Source organism: Protopterus annectens, chromosome 1.part1, assembly GCF_019279795.1.
Source record: "Protopterus annectens isolate FY-2018-M chromosome 1.part1, PAN1.0, whole genome shotgun sequence".
Taxonomy (NCBI): domain Eukaryota; kingdom Metazoa; phylum Chordata; order Ceratodontiformes; family Protopteridae; genus Protopterus; species Protopterus annectens.
Window position 1 is genome coordinate 991342904 of NC_056726.1, and position 15297 is coordinate 991358200.

General features: G+C 42.8%; 1 protein-coding gene across 1 annotated transcript in view; it reads left to right on the forward strand.

The window, feature by feature from the left end:
• The window catches only part of LOC122808463 (suppressor of cytokine signaling 3-like), a 368328-nt gene extending 353978 nt beyond the window's left edge, over positions 1 to 14350 (forward strand). Inside the window, exon 4 of the mRNA XM_044079426.1 lies at positions 12561 to 14350. The gene's annotated coding sequence lies outside the window, so the exon portion shown is untranslated. The remainder of the gene's footprint in view (positions 1 to 12560) is intronic.
• Positions 14351 to 15297: the final 947 nt, after the last annotated feature.

Sequence of the window (15297 nt, forward strand, 5' to 3'; positions counted from 1 at the left end):
TTCCCTCCTTACTAGCTTTTTGTCATGCTGACCTGTAGCTGAACATGGATCACTGACAGCATGGGCATATTTTCTACACTTCCTGCACTATTAAATTGGGCAAAGGACAAGCAGGTTTTATTTTGGAACAACAAACACCATTATATGTTCAGGTACCGTAAGGGTTACAGGGAGAAGACAATTTATATTAAATAACAAGAAAAACAACGACATCCTAAAATTCTGCCCACGGTTATGATATTAAGAGTTATAATTACTTGTCAGCGGAGTATAAAAAATTAGGGTGGATCTTTTTGCAGGTACTAAATGATGCTCCAAACAAGGATTGTAGTTGTTATTTTGCATGAAGTCCCTTTTTATGGTCATGCACAACTGAGCAAAATGCCAGCTGCTCAAATGTGTCTGTGGGGGAAGGGAATTCCACTTACTCCTAGGTGCTGTGACCTTGGAATTACAATATTAAATAAGGGGTGCAGAAATAAAGGTCAGACATGAGGAAAGGTTTGCCTTTGCCCCTCCCCCCCAAAATAAAGGATAAGTGAATCCTATTTCTGCCTGTTACTGTGCTGTGAAGGAAGAGGTAGAGTGGGAAGGTGGAATGAGTGCTGAATGTGCAGTGGTACAATAGCAGAACCTGAAGGGAAGGATAGGTAATTTAACGATAGAAGAAGGGTGGTGCTGGGCATAGGTTAAGTATTAAGAAGACAGTCACAGAACTGTAGTTGCAAGTGCAGAAATGTTTTCTTGTCTGAATAGCTAAAAATTTTATATCTACCTTAGATGGGAAAGAAAACCCTGGGCATGAAATTAAATAACAAATATGTAGATTAAAGCCAGTTTTGAAATACTCCGCTGTTAACAGAGGAGCTCTTGTATATTTCGTCACTTCAGGATTATCTTGTTATTGTCAAATCATTCGTATATTAGTACTATAGAGCTTGGGAGATGGAGTTAATTACGTGAGAGAGAGGAAGAGGGAGGAGAGGTAACTGATCTAGAACTGGACCCTCAAGTACAAGTGCGACTTTAGTAGGGGATGAACTTGCTTCTTTATCTTTTACCTGCAGGAAAACTATTACAAACATAATCAAACCATAAGCAAAAAGATCACACGGGAAAAGCCAAACAGCTAACACTATGCAGAAAACACCAGATAAACCACAAGCAGAAAACCCCAGATAAACCAGAGTCTTGAATTCTTGAATGTGTAATACCTTTAACCTCTTTTAAAGGAGGTCCATGGGATATATGCAAATAACCCTTACGGACATTCATGTGTTCCAACACTAGCCCTTCTGAATGACGACTGACATTTTATTTTTAAAGTCTTGATGCATTCAGGCTGAACTCCACTATATGTCGACATGCCACATTTTACCCTATTTCTAGGCTCGTCAGTGCAACATGTGTAGCTAGTTTGGCCATTCTCTGAGAAATCGCTCATCAGTGCAACATGAGTAGCTAGTTTGGCCATTCTCTGAGAAATCGCTCGTCAGTGCAATATGAGTAGCTAGTGTGGCCATTCTCTGAGAAATCTCAGCTTATAAAACAACGTGATGTTCTCAACATTAGGATGACTGGGAAATATCCCAAACAACAATCAAAACTAGTGATAGTGATATAATACATATCACTGCAGAGAACAGAACAATGGGGGGCATGGTATATATATTTTTTCCACGTTGGTTTCTGAAGTTCCCCTTTCTACCACAACCACCACCACTGTCTGCCATGTCCTTGTGCCTCTTCCCACTCTCCACAGGAAGGCAGAGAGAAGGTAAAACCATCCTGATATCGTCCTAGCCTGAGAGTAAGGGAAATACATGTAAATAATCGGATACTTTGGGGCAAGCAGTTTATTACTAATGTTGGTAAAGATTGCCCTGGGATATGAATACAAGTGATAATAACTGGGACTTTTCTGTAATGTGAGAGGCATGGCTACAATTAGGGCCTGTATTATTTTGCATCACTATGGAACAAAATGGAAATAAACAATTAATTTTTAAAACATCTGTAAATATGTTAAGTAGTATGTGAATCTAAAACACTTGGTAATATATTTTTGATTTTCACTGCTGGTTGCATACGCGAGGCTGAGCCTGAAAATGTTCCTTGGCGGTTAGCAGACTGTCCTAGTAGAGAAATGTATAAGTAAATGAAAATATCTGTAACTTATTGTAAAGAGTTAAAGCTACAAGCAGTTAATGACCTGGCATCTGTAGCACAGAGGTCAATTCCCTTAGTCTCCATTTCCCTACAGTGTGACCCTGAACATAACCAGACATTGCTTTCGGGAAACTGGGAAATTCAGCTAGACTTCTCAATGGTCTCCTAGATTGCATGCTAAGTAACTGCCTATTTATTTTTGTTTATTATTTCTTTCTGAACAGTAGGTAATCATAGTAGAATATTCAAGTCTCTTTTATAGGGAAGGCTTCCACTTGCAATGAACTGGAGTAACTGACTCATGTTTGCACAGTGTATAAGTGGGAGCTGATGGGAATCAAGCTCATGTTGTCAGCTTTATAGCCCATGACCTTAATTTCCTTAATCATTGTACTATGCAGCAAGATACAAAACACAGTAAGCAGCAGTCACTTGAGGAGTACAAGACATTAGGAAACTATAGAGTAATGAATGTAAAGACTAGTACACTTTTATAAAAGAAATGCAGTATATAAGAAGGTGGTACACAATCAGCCAGCTAAAATAGTCTAGTGATGTGTTAAACAGGGAAAAGCAGTAATGAGAAGAAGGAGTGGATGCAGACATATATGATTATCGGCCCTACCAATGGAAGAAAGAGGCACTGCTCCTGTAAATCTCTGGCAAGCCAATACAGCGAGCATTCCTGTTTTCATTTTAAAGACAATATCTCAGAAAAAGCAGAGAGAGACCACTTATGATTCCACTGTCAGTGCTAAAGCTTTTGTTAAAGAAATGGGCATGTTTGTACAGAACCATAATACCTGTAGTTGCTGCTGGTGACCGCAGGTTTATCAAAGGAAAAGGTTTGGGGGTCACTGCTTTGTGTCTGACGCCTTGATAGAGATCATAGGATCATAGGAGGTTACTAGGCTATTGGCCCTGAGACCCTTATAAGCCTAGCCAAGAGTTTAGTCCATGTTTAGACAAATCAGCACCCAATGCCCCTGTCCAGCAGGGACATGCGTGGAATCCTAGGGGTATATTTTTTGTTTCCTATCCAGTTATCCAGGCTGTGCTTAAAAAGGGGTACTCTGCTTGATGTCTTGATGTGGAAAGGGAGTCTATTCCATAGATGAGGGAGTCTCTGGGACACAAATCTGTCCTGCCATTAAGTCTTGTTGATGTCACAGACCAGGTTGAGGCTGTGCATGTGGGTTACTCGAGTGGAGCTGGACTTGCGAATATGCAGCAGTCCCATCAAGGTGGGGTCCATGATCACCGTGTATACCAGACAGAGGTCACCTCTGAGGAGTCTGTATGAAACTGAGTAGAGGGGTAGGGCTTTTAGCCTATCTGTGCATGTTAGATGTTTGAGGCCATGGATTCTGCTGGTGAAGAACCTCTGTGGTCTATCCAGCTGCTGCATGTGCTTTGCAAAGTACATGCCGAAAGGTGTGTTGTACACAATAATGGGCCTTATAAGGGAAGAGTACAGGGATGTTATGACCTCATTGTCCCCGGATGAGATACCCTTACTTTTGAGGTGGGCCATGTAGAAGGATTTCCATACCATGGAAGCAACATGGTGGCCAAAAGTCAGGTTGCTGTCAACCTGGGTGCCCAAATCTCTCATGACTGATTTTGTGCTTAGGGCATTGTGATAATTTGTGGTGACGCCACTCTCCCCAAAGGGGATAATGATGATGCACTTTTTGTCATTCAGCTTGAGGCTATGTTTCTGGCACCAGTCATTTGTTTGGGTGAGACCTTCTTGGAGGATGTCCACATTACTAGGGGAATTGATGACAGCACCCAGCTTGCAGTCATCTGCAAACTTGGTCAGCCACAGCCCACTGGTTTTGGCCTGCACCTCAAAAAGTATATTCCAAATAACAGAGGCCCCAAGACCGAACCCTGGGGTATGCCGCTTGTTACGGACTTACTGCTTGAGGTGACTTCCCCTATTTTGACTACGTGGTTTCTATCAGTGAGCCAGTTTGCTACCCATCTGGTAACATATGGAATGATAACTAGATGAGAGAGTTTATCTGTCATGCCTGAGTGGAGAATACTGTCAAAAGGTTTGGCCAGGTCAAGGTAGGCGGTGTGCATGGTCTTCCCCTTGGCCATGGCTTTGGTGACTGTCTCAAAAAAGTTGACCAAATTTAGCAGACTTGACCTCCCCTTGACAAAGCCAAACTGTGTGGGATCAAGTGTTTGGAGGTTGCCAATGTCCTTGTTAATGAGGTCCATGATAATCCGTTCCATGGCCTTGCAAATCAGGCTAGTTAGGCTGATGGGTCTGTAATTTCCCAGAATGGTGGACTCTCTACCTTTGTGTAAAGGGATGACACTGGCTGTCCTCCACTCAACTAGGATGAAGCCAGTACTCAGGCTTTGGTTCACTAGGGTGCCTAATGGTACTGCAAGTTCCTGCCTGAGTTCACTTTGATAATCACATCGCCACAGTGGTCAGGAAATCCTTCTACGTGGCACACTTCATCACAAAAGGTTTCTCATTCAGAAAAAAACAGGTCATTGTTCCCCTCGACTCATCCCTCATTAGACCCATTATAGAGTACAACGCCCCTTTTGGTATGTACCTCACAAAACATCTACAACAACTGGAAAGGCTACAAAAATACCTCACAAAGAGGTTTACTGGCCTCAAACAGATGCCTTACGCAGACCGTCTGAAAAAACTCCAGCTTTACTCTGTTGCATATCGCCTACTCAGAGGCGATCTCTGCTTAACATACAAAGCTATGTCAAACCCAGAGCTGTTGGACATGCTCCACTTAAAGAAATCCCAATCCCTCTGAGCTACATGCTCTAGAGACCTAAACCTTGTCATCACAATAAACAGAACATGCTGGAGGGATAGATTCCTGTCACAGAGACTTCCCATACTCTGGAACAGACTACCTATCTATGTCAAACAGAGCTCCTCATTAGCACTCTTCAAGAAAAATATTGATGATTGGATGGGAAATAGGAAATTCACCCCGGGGATCACTTCTGTGGTTCTGCTTGACAGGGGCACAGGAAAATAATTTTCTTGGATGGCGAAAGCCAGGATACCTTTTTGGCTAGGCTTGTATAGACCCTAGGGCCAATAGCCTAGTACCTACCTATGTACCTATGAACCTATGCAGCCTGGGATGTTATCAGGTCCCATGGAGGCTGTATTTGTTTGCCTTTGAGAGAGCAATGGTGACCTGTTCCCTAGATATAAGGGGATGTCCTGATTTACTGATGGTGGGCTCAGAGGGGTAACGTTTTCACTGAATCTGTCAGCCATTAAGGTTGCTATATCTATGGCATTTGTATATGTGGTGTCCTTGACCACCAGTTCTGAACAGATCTGGGTGCTTCCTTTGAGGTTGTGGACAAAGATCTGCCTATCATGCAGAGAAAGGGTTAGATTTTCTCCTGGATGCATTTCCCTTCATGTCAGATGAACATCAAACCAGCTACTATTATCCTTGACTGTATTCTTTCCTCCAGCACTGGGACCAGAGTTGTCCGGACAGGACTTATTATACAGGCAGCCATGGAGGGGCTTTGTGCCTAGCAGTACAGACTGTGATGGTGTTTGTAATGGCCTAATTCCATTGTTGTGCAGCAGAGATGAAAGCTTGCATCGCCACCAGGGTTCGTTATACCCCCAATGTACATGTGCAGTTGTACTCAAAACATGGTTGAGCGCGAGACTACCCAATCCCCATGTCACAATATACTCTGATGTATAGTTCCCCCTTCTGTTCCACCTCCCCCGCCACACGCACACAAACATACATAAACACATACACACACATATCCTTCTCGCCTTCTTTTACCTGAACTCTTTTTTTTTCCTTTCCCATGATTGATTTTCACTTGACTTTCCTCAACTTTGCTTCTAATAACTAATCCTAAGAAATGGGATTTTCTTGAAAGTATGAGGAATGCAGCTGGCATTCTTGGTAGAGTGAGATGGAAAGTACAGTTGTAGTTAAATACCTACTAAATTCAAGGTCAGTAATACCTCATATTCTCCTTACCTCAAGGTACAACAACCTCAGAATTAGTAGATTCTTAGTGTGCATTAGTCAGATTTGCAGTTATGGTCTCGCACTTCTAATCTGTAGCTTCCAGAAGCTACCAGTGTATAATGTACATGTTGTAAATGTGTTTCCGTGCAGAATGGCTTTGTAATCCTTCTCAGTATTATCACATTGTCGAGGTGATGAGCTGTTTAGCTCTTAATGCAAGTCCCTTTGAATACATACATCAGTCCCACTCTTTGCCACTTTATCAAGCTAGATCCTTTCATTCATTATGCCTGCACATTGTTCATGGTTATTAAGCAGTTCCCTGCTCTTTTACTTGTTCTGTCTTAGGCCAAACTCTTAGGTTCATAGGGTCATAGGTTCATACTAGGCTATCTGCCCTAGGGCATTTATAATCCTAGCCAGAGTGTGTTTGGCTTTCACCACCCATTTTAAATTTATTTTGCTATGCCCTTTTTCGAGGTTAATATACTGTGCCTCTGTCTAACAGTGACACAGAATTGATACCCAGGGTAAACCTATGATCTCCCATCCACTCATCAAGATTCCTCTTGAAGAGAGTCAATGAGGGACTCTGCCTAACCTGGACTGGGATTTTATTCCAGAGTGAAGGGAGCCTCTGGGTTATGAATCTGTCCCTCCAGCATGTCCTATTTATTTCAGTGCTGAGGTTCAAGTCTCTCGAGCATGTGGCTCAATGGAATTTGGATTTTCTGAGGTGCAGCATGTCCATTAATTCCGGGTTGGACATGGCTTTATACGTCAGACACAGATCGCCTCCGAGCAGGCGGTATGCCACTGACTAGAGCTGGAGTTTCTTTAACCGGGCAGCATATGGCATCTGTTTGAGCCCATTGATCCTCTTGGTGAGGTACTTTTGGGGTCTTTCCAGTTGCTGCAGGTGTCTGGTAAGGTACATCCCAAAAGGGGCATTGTACTCAATTATGGGCCTGATGAGGAATGAGTAAAGAGGCACGATGACCTCCCCTGATCTAGATGTGAATCCCTTCATGATTAGGTGGGCTATATAAAATGTTTTTCTAACCACTTTGGCCACGTGGTTGTCAAATGAGAGATTGCTATCAACTTGGGTCCCCAGGTCCCTAATTACTTCTTCTGTACTTAATGGATTACCACCTATGTGGTAATTTGTGGGCACTTTGTTTTTGCCAAAGGGGATGACTATACACTTTTTGGCGTTTAGCTTGAGGCCATGGCTCTGGCACCAGTTGTCTGTTTCTATGAGGCCCTTTTGGAGGATGCTTGTGTCAGTTGGAGAGTCGATTATGGTGCCCAGTTTGTAGTCATCTGCGAACTTGGTCAGCCACAGTCCTTCCGTGTTGGCCTGTACCTCCGAGAAATATATACCGAACAAGAGAGATCCCAGGACTGAGCCTTGTGGGACGCCACTTGTAACTGGTTTGGAGTCTGACATGGCTCCGGCAATTCTAACAATGTGAGTTCTGTCCTTGAGCCAGTTTGCAACCCATCTAGTGACATAGGGGTTTATATTTAAGCTGGTGAGCTTATCTATAATGCCCGAGTGAGGTATTGTATCGAAGGCTTTTGTGAGGTCCAGGTAGGCTGTGTGGACCACCTTCCCCTCATCAATGGCCTTGGTGACTGTTTCAAAGAAATCAACCAGGTTTAAGAGGCAGATCTGGCCTTAATAAAGTCGAACTGGGTAGGATCCAGTGTCTGTAGGTCCCCAATATCTTTATTTATGAGGTCCATGATGATCCTTTCCATAGCTTTGCAGACCAAGCTAGTCAGGCTTATGGGGCGATAGTTTCCAGGATCCATTGAGGCACCACCTTTGTGGAGAGGGACCACTGTTGCTGTACGCCACTCTTTGGGTACATATCCTGTAGTAAGGCTGAGACTGAACAGTAGTTTTATGTCTGGGTTTAGCTCTTCTTGGAGTTCATGTAGGACGCAGCCCGGGACACCATCTGGTCCCATTGATGCTGTGTTTTTTGCTTTGGAGAGAGCGGCTCTTACCTGAGCATCTGAGATGTCAGGGGGGGAAACACTCTGCTGGGATAAATATTTGCCCTTTTGGTGGAGGGGGGGGGGGAGTTTGCACTGAACCTGTCAGCTAGCATGTTGGCAATGTCTGTGGGTTCAGTGTATTTTTTGTCATTTTGGACTAATTCTGAGCATATCTGGGAATTCCCACCCAGGTTACTAACATAACTAAAGAAAGCCTTGTGATTATCCTTCATGTCCTGTGCAAATTTTCTCTCGAAGCTGGCCTTAGACGATTTTATGAGTGCCCGTAGTTTTTAGCTAATACTGATCAGAGATGCCTTCCCTTTCTGGGATTTTGCTCTATCATGTAGTAGCTTCCTCCTTCTATTGTATAGTTTGTTTATGGCTGGGGTCCACCAGACAGGACGTCTGCCTTTGGAGGATTGGGTCTTGGTTTTATTTGGGATTGCATGATCCATGCATTCCTGAAGGTGTTCATAGAATGTGCTTAATAAAGGATTCTGCGGTCTGGGCCATATTTTCCACAGGCCCGGGGGCTTTGAAGGATTCCACCTCGGTTTTGAGGAGTGTGAAATTTGCTTTAGAGAAGTTTTTCACTGTGGTTTTCTGGGCATGGGGTGGGGTCGGGATGTGAATATCCAGTGAGATTAGTTTATGGTCTGATCTTACCAGTGAGGGATACACTTCTGGTCTGGAGCATAAAGTCCCCATGTTGGTGATGATCAGGTCCAGTATGTTTTCCCCTCTTGTGGGAGTGGTAACAAGTTGTTCCATAGCATTTGAGTTTATAAATTCTAGGAACCTTTGAGCTAGGGTGTTGGAGCTAGAGTAATGCTCCCAGTCTATGTTTGGATAGTTGAAGTCACCCAATATAATGGTGTTTGGAGAGACCTTCATATTTTCCAGTGTTCTCAGGAAGGCCGAGTGGGGTTCCTGGGTTTGGGAGGGTGGTCTGTAGCAGGCTATAAACTGGAAGGCAGTTTTACCCACTGTTAGTTGCACATGGATAGTCTCTGATGCTTCGTGCTGTGCCACCAACCTGGAGGTGTGGGTATCTTTGACGAATATTGATACTCCCCCTCCTTTTGTGGTTCAGTCCAAGTTTTGGGGAGAAAAGCATGGTATGAGGTATAACCTGGTAGTGCTGGAGTGCTCTCGGGAGCCTTGAACCAGGTTTCTGTTACTGCACAGATATCGATGTTCTCCATGCTAAGGAGAGTTTTGAGTGCGTGCATCTTGAGGTTTAGACTTCTGGCGTTGAGTAGCATTACTCTTAGTTTCTTATCCCTTGTGATACCTATGGAGGTGGGTTTGTCTTTTGAGCCTTGCCTAAAAAAGGCACTATGGGGGTAGCAAGAGCCTTTGCCAATATTCGAAAGCCCAGAGGTGACAGGTGCAAGCCGTCCCTAGCGAAGCATCGTGGCTTGTCGAGCATGTCATCCCATGCTGACAGGCATTGGATCCCCATTGAATGACACCAATACTTAAGCCACTTGTTGAAATTGATCATCTTGTCTTCATATTGTGCCATCATTCTTGGTGAGGGTAAGATGCTACTCAAGGTCAGGGTCATACCGGCCTGGGCTACATGCTCAGAGAGCTCCTCTATGTCTCTTTTCATGTAGTCTAGGGAGGTACGTCTCGGGTCATTCCCACCAGCATGGACAATGACTGAGTCATATTTGTACTTGCCTTGGAGTGACCTGAGTGCTTGTGTTATGTGGCGGATCCTAGCGCCTGACAGGCAGCTCACCGTGTCCTTCTCCTTGTTCAGCCTGGTGAGTGGGACGTCAGTATGCCTGACGATAGTCGCCTATTACAAGTGTATCAGGTGTGTTGTTTAGCCTTAAGGGCTGTGGCTGTTCGGCACACTGGCTTTGTGAGCTATGTGTTGCACGTGTTTTGTTTTGGGATAGCGGTTGCTTGGGTGTCTGCTTTGGAGGTCTCTGCTGCTTAGGCAGATTTTTATTTAGAGCCTCCGAGTATGTTTTTGTGTGTTTGTGTGTTTGGTTTGCTGTCTTGGTAGGTCTATGCGAGACTGGAATTGTAGTGAGTGTGGTTTCCTTCTCCTCCTGACTGGTTACGCCAGTACTGAGTTGAGAGAGCTTAGCCTCCAGTTTGGCTATATGGTTGCATCTCTCACATGTGTTGGAATTTGTTGGGAGGAGGAGAGGGTTGTATGTGTACATGAGGCAGTTGTAACATTGCCTCAAGATTCCCAGATTCACCAGCTGGACCGGAGAGGAGATTGACAACTGACCTTTGGACATGCTAGAATAGTATTGGGAATTCCTTTATAATTGAAAAAAGGGCCAATGGGGAACAAGGTACTCAAGGGGAGTTTGTGAGGGTGTAGTGCTTTTAATTTTTTAGTGCTGACTTATATAATTGCTTTAGTGAGCAAGTGCCAGGTAACTTAAATGCAATGTGTTACAGGTAACTTAAATGCAAAAACGACAAACAGTAACTTTCTTTCAAGTGAAACAAGGAAATAAGTACAGTAAGCAATGCAGATATCACTAGGAATCCACAGAAGCACCGAAAAGCCATGTTTTAGGTGGAATTAGCTTTTCAGGGAAATAACAAGCAAACAAACAACAAGCATACAAACAAAGCTAGATTCAGCAGGCCTGGATCTAGTCTATGTTACAGCAAACAAGGTGTACCAATTACAGTAAGAAGCAGTTCAAATATTCAGGCACTATAAGCCTTTAACCAAAAATTCCCAGCTCAGAAGGGCAGAGTCCAGCCTCTCCTCCCACAAGAGTGCAGACCACGAACCCTCTTAATGTAAAATAACTGGCCTGAAGCCCAAGTGCTTAAACTAAAAGGCTTAGAATGAGTTACACCAAGCAGTAATAAATACAATTGAGTACTTTTAAGATGACGCAAAGGCAAAATAAAGTAGGAAGAAACACAAATGCAGTAAAAGCAGATACATTTTTTTTTTTTTTAGTGGAAAGAGAGAAAGGAAAGAGAAAGGAGTAGCAGAAACTAAGCTGATTGGCCTTCTCAAATGTTCTCCCTGTACTGGGGTAGAATGAGGTAATGACACTAGACTGGGAGGAGGGTCCCAGATCAAATTTACACTAGGGGCGGGCAACTGCAAAGCCACCAACTATAAAAACACTATACCAACAGGGAGGGAGGGTGAGAAACAAACTGCAGAAATGTATCTCACAGCTGAAAAGCAGCAGTGCGCCTTTAAATAAAAGTTTTAAACAGCTAAAGGAGCCTCTAGAAAAAAGAGTTTAACTGCAACAAGTTATCAGAAACAAACAACCCAACAGATGCTTAATAAAAGTGGACAATTTCATTAAATGTTTATTTTTAAAGGTGCATTTGATGCATATGTGACTTATTTTCACATTACAAATCTCAGCAGACTATCATGTTAAATTAATATTTTTGAAAGTTAATTGAATATTTTAGAATGTATAATGGCGCATTTCTCCCACAGCCTCTGCTGAAAAGGGAATATGCCTAGTTGGACTAGCTTGGATAAGAAATGCAAGTAAATGTATTAATAAATTAAGTCAGGGTATAAAAAACATCAGTGTATAGAAATAAAAATACAATTAGGGAAGGTTCAGGTAATATGTAGTGGGGTCTATATTATTATCTCGAAGTTACAGAACATAGAATACAATATGGTCAAAGCCATATTATCCATGTTCCGTAACTTCGAAAATAAAAAAAAAATTTAAACACCAAATACTTACCCTGATGGGTGTAAGCAGGGGGCCAAGCCCTCCTGCACCCCCCACACCCCCTGCTACTTAAATATACCAACGCCGAGATCACGCTACAGTGCAAGAAAGGGAAATCTTCCCTTTCCGCACCATACTCAGTTAAAGTGCGATCTTGGAGTTGGTATATTTAAGTAGCGGGGGGGTTGCCCCCCTGCCTAAACACCCTTTACTTGTTGTTTTTTTTTTCAGGGTCTTGTAGAATTTCGATGGTTTAATAGTTCAATCACTAAAGTTCGATCTTTAGTGATTCGAAGCATTAGACTTTCGAGATTCTGATATAGACCCCTTGTAGTGTATGTCCTGAAGAAAAGATTATGACTGAAACATTTAAATAACTGAAAAAATGCTTCTTTGGTGAAATGCTACTATAGAGAAAAAAATTAAGTTAAGGTTCAAGAGAGGTGTTAAGAATTCGAAAAGTCTATTCTGAGATTTTGCTAGGGAATAGAAAGAGATAAAATGACGAGTAGTACACAGGCAAGTAATTCAGCAAAAAGCTCAGTGAATGTTAGCAGTCTTGAGGGACTAAATAGAATTAACTACTTTGTGTCTGTTTAATAGACGTAATTAGTATGTAATTATTGTTTTTTTTTCTTTCTCACACATTTTTCAGCTCTGCATCCTGGGAACCTGTTGGTCATATAGTGGAAACGTATAAAATTACTCAGTAATGTCTTACAGAAGTGTTCAGCAAAGAAACTGCCCGTCAAGAAAAGTGAACTCTGAAGGCATAGAAGGAGCAGAAGCTGAGACCCACCAAGTATAGACGTCCAGTGGAAGAGAGTTTCTGTCCATGACAACACTGTTTCCAAAGCAGTCAACACAGCCAGCAAAATGATCTCCATCCTTAGAATGACAGCAACATAGGTGTTAACTTATCCTAGACTGAACTGGATAACATCTTAGGACAAAAGAACTTATCCTAGACTGAACTGGATAACATCTTAGGACAAAAGACTTTTATAGTGGTGATAATAGGAAAAAAAAAGGGAAGAAAGATGATCAGCACAGACACCAGGCAGTCCTTACATATGCATTATGTTGTTGCATTGCATTCTTTAAGAAAAAGCTATATTCTGCTAGCCACTAAATGTTATCTGAAGATTTGGATTACTGATTGTGCTTGCTGGCTGTATTCATCTGACTCCAGACCTCATGTTACTTGATAGTGTATGTTTGTTTGTCTTTTCGGCTTTTTCCTGGTTAGGGGTCGCCACAGCGGGACTCCGGTCCGCTAATGATTGGCAGTACATTTTTTTATGGTGCCGAGTTGCCAGCCCGACACCCAACCTTCAGTGAAGGCACACCCATTCACGCATGTCTTTAGGAGGCCACTCAACCACAGATAGTGTATAATTTTGTTAAATACTAGACGCAAAAAAAAAACATAAGCAGCATTAAATCACAGTTCCTTCATTAGAAAAGGCTCTTGGAATTGAAACAGCCATGAGATTCCTGCATTGCTGGAACGTCAGGCCATATGCTTAGGGGAAATGTGGCCTAGTTGTATGGTCAACCAAATGAGTATAGTATTCCACTAAGATGCCATGAAAAGGAACAGGCCTTATTTCCCTTGGAGAAATACAGGAAGTCTTGTGGAAAATCATATAACTAATGACAAATGCACACAAGATAGATACCTCCCCCCACCCATCAACTCCCAAATAAGCCTTGAAAGGTAGTAGCATTTGGAAACTGCTATAAGTACCCAAACCATAAGTAAATGGTCCTTTACCACATGTAACTATAAGAGGATTTTGATTGTTTCTGGTTCATATTTTAGTAATCTATTATGATTTCATCTATTGTATATACTTTTAACTAATATCTGCTAATGAAGAGGACATGGACAGTAATTAAAGGCTAATAAACTAATTATATTTCTGAATTTTAATATTGCCATTTGCCTTTCATGTCCACTGCATTTTCCCCTTTTAATTATTAAGAAGCTGCTTTACCTGATATGAGAAGTAGGTTGCTGAAAAGAACAGCACAGTGTTTGGAACAGTCATTTCTGTTTTTTTTACCATCCATGTCTTGGGCTCTGCTGACTGTCGATGGTTTGGCATTGTAATTCCTGTGTGTTATACCTACAAAGGTTTGCACGTTTGATGAATGGCACACTTAGCATCCCCCCACACTCTTTAAAAAAGTCTCCCCTAATTTGCAGAGATATAAATTCACCCTCCTCCATGTAAAGTTTCACGTAGACATTTATGTCTTCCTGCTGCAATGCCCCCTCCTTAGTCACAACCCTCCCCAAACTCTCCTTAGTCTCACCCTTCAAACTCTCCTTAGTCTCGCCCCTCACCAGACTCTCCTTAGTCTCGCCCCTCACCAGACTCTCCTTAGTCTCGCCCCTCACCAGACTCTCCTTAGTCTCGCCCCTCACCAGACTCTCCTTAGTCTGCCCCTCACCAGACTCTCCTTAGTCTCGCCTCACCAGACTCTCCTTAGTCTCGCCTCACCAGACTCTCCTTAGTCTAGCCTCACCAGACTCTCCTTAGTCTCGCCCCTCACCAGACTCTCCTTAGTCTCGCCCCTCACCAGACTCTCCTTAGTCTCGCCCCTCACCAGACTCTCCTTAGTCTCGCCCCTCACCAGACTCTCCTTAGTCTCGCCCCTCACCAGACTCTCCTTAGTCTCGCCCCTTCTCAAACTTGGTTACTTGCTGCCACAATAAGAGTGATGTTCCCGGAAGCCTGAATGCACTCTTATTTCAAACAAGTTACTTTGGCAGCTGCTACTGAATGCTGGCCAGGTCATTGGTGTATCATCTGCCCCATTACCTCTTTTATTGTGCCACATTTCAACTGGGGCAGCTTCTGCCACCCCACATTCTCAAAGTATCTCAGCATATGTGGTTTATGACATTTATGGTTTGTGATTTGTAAACTGACATGTTCGAATACTTTGTAAACAACTGAACCATTCAACCAGACCCACTCCTGATTTCATCAACACTGTCATCTCATAGAAAATGATGATGCTTGTGCATATATACTGCATGTGACAGGAAAAACAGTAGAGCAAGAGGACTTGCGCACAACATCATCTTAAAGTTTGTTTTATTTCCTTTCCAGGCTGTTTTGGTCTCCTCCAGACACTGTAAAATGTCTTAAGTAGCAATCCATTGTAGACGGCATCAATCCTATGGTTATCTGTACTCTATAATCACAGTTGTACAGTATTTACTTGTGCTGCTTCTCAGCTTTAAGGTCTAGAGTTCAATCCTGGCCTTCAGATTTGTGCCAGTTTTTTCCCTTTCACGGTACTCCAGTTTCCTTCCAGAAGCATGCTGCTTAGGTTGTCTGGTCTAAAGAAACCCGATATGGCCATTCAAAGTATAA